This window comes from Urocitellus parryii, chromosome X (assembly GCF_045843805.1).
Source record: "Urocitellus parryii isolate mUroPar1 chromosome X, mUroPar1.hap1, whole genome shotgun sequence".
Taxonomy (NCBI): Eukaryota; Metazoa; Chordata; class Mammalia; order Rodentia; family Sciuridae; genus Urocitellus; species Urocitellus parryii.
The window spans coordinates 119,095,590-119,100,143 of record NC_135547.1 but is presented as its reverse complement, the minus strand read 5'-3'; the positions used below and the strand labels follow the sequence as shown (position 1 = coordinate 119,100,143).

General features: G+C 39.3%; 1 pseudogene; it reads left to right on the top strand.

Moving 5' to 3' along the window:
• The first annotated feature begins 857 nt into the window (after positions 1-857).
• LOC113188412 (protein Mdm4-like) lies at positions 858-2,435 on the top strand (annotated as a pseudogene).
• Positions 2,436-4,554: the final 2,119 nt, after the last annotated feature.

Below are 4,554 nucleotides of genomic sequence, written 5' to 3'. Positions count from 1 at the left end.
TCAAGTAGAAAATGTTGGCAAGCCCTGCAGTAATAGAGTCTTACCTCCTCTTTCCCTTATGCCCCAAGCAAGCCTTTACTCACCCTATTGCTCCCAACTGGGCAACCTTTGGTCAGCCTCACCCAATTCCTGAAGGTTCAGCCCATGGTCTAATCCTCCTCCATGTAAACATTCCCATTTCCACATGCCCATTTTAACCTGATGGACATTTTCTTTCATAAAACAAACACTTATAAACCCTTAACACTATTAATTCATCTAATTCATGCTTTACAGTTCAGGAAAACGGGCACAGAGCAGTGGGGTAAGTTGCTCAAGGTCACACAGCTAGTGAGTAGAAGTGTCAAGAAAATAAACTAAGGTAATCTGGGTTCAGAATCACCATACTGAACCACAATCCTATGATTCCTTTCATTATGTGGGACTTGCAGATGATTCACTCCAATATCTGCCTCTATTGTCCCATGACCTTCTTACTCTATGCATCTTTGTGTCTTCTCCTGTCCTCAAAAGGACAAAAGTCATTAGATTAGGGCCCCACATGAATCCAGTATGGCCTTATCTTCACTAATTATAATTGCAAAGATACTATTTCCAAATAAGATCACATTTCAAGGTGCCAAATGGATGTGAACTTTTTTGGTGACTGGGGGAAACACTATTCAATCCAGCACATGAAAGCATATAGATTGTTTCAGGGGAAAAGTATCTCTTCAAAATTCTCAGCCACACACACTTTCAAAATACTATTGAGACCTTGGGACCCGTGACTGACACCCTCTAAATTCATCAAGGCGCAACCCAGGGAGCAGTTATAAGTTTTGATCAACTGACTGCAATTTCTTCTTCAGCATCAAATGGCATCGTTTTCCACTTCTGCCCAGTGTTCAACATCTGATAGTGCTTGCAGGTTCTCCTGAGAAAATCCATTAGATTGATTTAATGTGTACAATAGGTGCAATCAAACCTGCCATTTTGAAGGTTTGGCAGGCAGCAGGTACAATGACAAACTGTCCCTGATGGAGTGGTCCTGCAGTGCTATGCCAGTGGATAAGTGGAGAAGCAGCTGATGCTCAGCAGAAGCAGCCTACGGCATACAGTATTGCACTGGCAACCTGTGAGGAAAACCCACTTGGATGTCAGAGTTCCTCTATGAAGCATCCAAATAGCTCTTGGATCAGCTAAGAAAGAATCTTGTCACCAGCATCCCAAGGTCATGGCATGGATATTCCAGATCAAGACCAATTGAAGCAAAGTACAGAGGTACATTCCAAATTCAGGAGAAGAACCAAAGAAGACAGTAATCCCACTCAGAAATCCTAGCAAGGGAGCCAGCACATGCCTTGTTTCACACACAATAATGTGTGGGTTTTGAATGAGGCAGTAGCCCAGCAGTAAAGAAGTGAAATAAGAGTAGAAGCTGCTGCCAGGCACAGTGGTGCATGCCTGTAATCCCAGTGGCTTGGGAGGCTGAGCCAGGAGGATTGTGAGTTCAAAGCCAGCCTCAGCAACTTAGCAAAGCCCTAAACATCCCTGTGTTCAATCCCTGGTGAGAGAGAGAGAGAGAGAGAGAGCGCGCGCGCTAGAGAGAGAGAGAGAAGAAGGAGGAGGAGGAGGAGGAGGAGATTATGATGAAACAAGTGGAAAATTTGGGAAATATGAGTGAAAAAAAATGATCAAAGTGGGAAAAAAATGAACTTGAGGACTCTCCATTCTGGCACTGATGACAAAGTTACTCCCTAGGGTGAATGGTAGTATTACTGAGTACAAGAAATTTAACTCTGGGGGCTGGGGTTGTGGCTCAGTGGTAGAGCACTCGTCTAGCATGCGAGAGGCACTGGGTTTGATCCTCAGCACCACATAAATATAAAATAAAGATATTGTGTCCACCTATAACTAGACAATAAATTTTTTAAAAAGAAATAAATTTAACTCTGTAAAGTGTTTCTAACATAGGGCCCTGAGGAAAGGTGGGTATTTGGACTATTCTAAATTAAACTAACCCATTCTGTCTTTATGACTTTCATCACTGCCATACCTGAAGAGAAAGACAATGAAGGACTTGATGTCCCAGATTGCCAAAGAACCATTTCAGTTCCAATTGTCACAAAGATCTACAAGTAAAGGTAAAATGCAAATTTCTTGATCCCTGTAGCTCAGTGAAACTCTTGGATCTGGCTCACAGTTCTGAAAGCCCAGAGGAACACACAGATGGCCTTTCAGAACAGAGAGCTATAGAAAGCACGGAGAGCTGACAAAATGTCTTGAAGTCATGCAGCACATGTGAGAAAAGACCAGGCACCAGGACTATCATTCATGGAAGGACAGGCCACCTTGTCACTTGTTTTCGCTGTGCCTGAAGATTAAAGAAGCCTGGGATTTTATGCCTTCTTTGCAAGAAGATTCAGCTGGTTATTAAGGTTTTTATGGCATAGCTGAATCGGCAAGTTGCAGAGAAATGATAACCAGGGCCAGGTCAGGGATAAAACCATCAGTATTGAGCATCTCCAGTCAGTGTGACCCCCCCTCCTCCCTGCATCCACTTAGTTATTCATGCAAACGTCTATGTGCCAGGATATTTTTTGCCTTCTAAATTCATATAAATTTGAGAGTGAATCTCTAGATCTGGGGGCTCCATATTCCTCATCCAAAAAAGAAGTCCTTAGGCAGGAACAATTACAAAGACAAACAAAAATATATTCATTCACTAAATTATCTGAAGAATAACGTTTTCCCTGGTGGATTTTACTCCCTACCTTTCTTTCCTATTCTATTAGAAAATGTTCTTAAGCATAAAATCCTTGGCAGCTACAAGAAAAACACTAAAGCTAACAATAAAAAAAAAAAAACTAACATGATGTTATGAATCGCTTTTCCTTGTAGTCAAGCTGCATGGTTCTGAGAAACCAAAAAGAAAAGTAAGATTCTTGGAAAAAACAAGAGATTAGTTTCATGTATGCCTAGAACAATGATTATCAAGGCTTTTTGCTGACATATCACTAAAATAATTTTGAAATACTGTATATTCTTTTGTACATTGAAAATATGAGGTATAATTAACATAAAATAAAATACACAGATTTTAAGTGTTTCTTTCCTGTGAGTTGCAGTCATTGAGTAACTGCCTTTAAAAACAAGACACAGAACATATCCACACCCCAAACATGCCCTCATGCCCCTTTCTAGGCAATTCCCCACACATTTCCAGTCTCTCACTCTAGATTATATTTTCCTTTAAGCATCTTTAATTTGACATCTAAATTTTTTAAAATACATTTAATTATTTACAAAGGAAAAAAATGATTTGCTCAGTTTTCTATAGTTCCTTGGCAAGGAATAGCTGAAAGTGAATATTGGAACTACCTCATGTATTGCTTGTAGTTTGCTACATATGGAATTTTACTTAAATATGCCTAGCTCCCACAGTTTGGGTCCAGGTATTTGCTGAATTTTTGTTCTTTTTATTATGTCCTGAATAAAATAGCCCTATCAGGGTGCTAAGAACATTTGCAACCATGAGTCTGGTGCTCAGAGTGAGCCAATCTAATCAATGGTGCCCTTTCTAGAATGCTGCCAAGGGAAAGGAAGTAGGGAAGTGCTACATTTGTCCCTTCAGTTGGCATTTGTCATACCCTGCCTTGAACCACTGGATAACTGTCTGTGAATGGGATGTTTTCTCTCCCAGTTAGATTGAGTAAGGGAACAAAATTTGGAACTAGTGGCCTGGGTAGAAAACTCAATTCTGCCATCATTGTGTGATCAGAGACAGATTCTTCAAATTTTCAGAGCCTCTGAAGACTCTGATACATAGGACTAGAACCTACCTTACTGGGTTGTTGTGAGGAAAATATTATGCAAGAAAAAAGTACTTTACAAAATGTTAAATTTTTTTAATGTTAAATTCTTCTCAGTGGGACTTTACTATTCTTTTAAATAGGAACAAATCTTCATACTTTTTTTACAGAGACAAACCCACATAATTACAGTTATTCATATTAGACAAAGGACCAAAACCAAACATTGGAGAAAAGATAGCCTCTTCAACAAATGGTGCTGGAAAAACTGGAAATCCATATGCAACAAAATGAAAATAAACCCCTATCTCTCACCATGCACGAAACTCAACTCAAAGTGGATCAAGGACCTAGGAATTAAATCAGAAACCCTGCATCTAATAGAAGAAAAAGTAGGCTCAAATCTCCATCATGTCAGATTAGGCTTCTCCTATTCCTTAAAAAGACTTGTACAGTGCACGAATTAAAATCAAGAATCAATAAATGGGATGGATTAAAACTAAAAAGCTTCTTCTCAGCAAAAGAAACAATCAGTGAGGTAAATAGAGAGCCTACAGAATGGGAGCAAATCTTTATCGCAAGCACATCAGATAGAGCACTAATCTCTAGGATATATATATAAAGTACTCAAAAACCTTAACACCAAAAACCAAATAACCCAATCAATAAATGGACCAAGGAACTGAACAAACACTTCTCAGAAGAGGATATACAATCAAAAAATATGTGAAAAAATATTCATCATCACTAGCAATTAGAG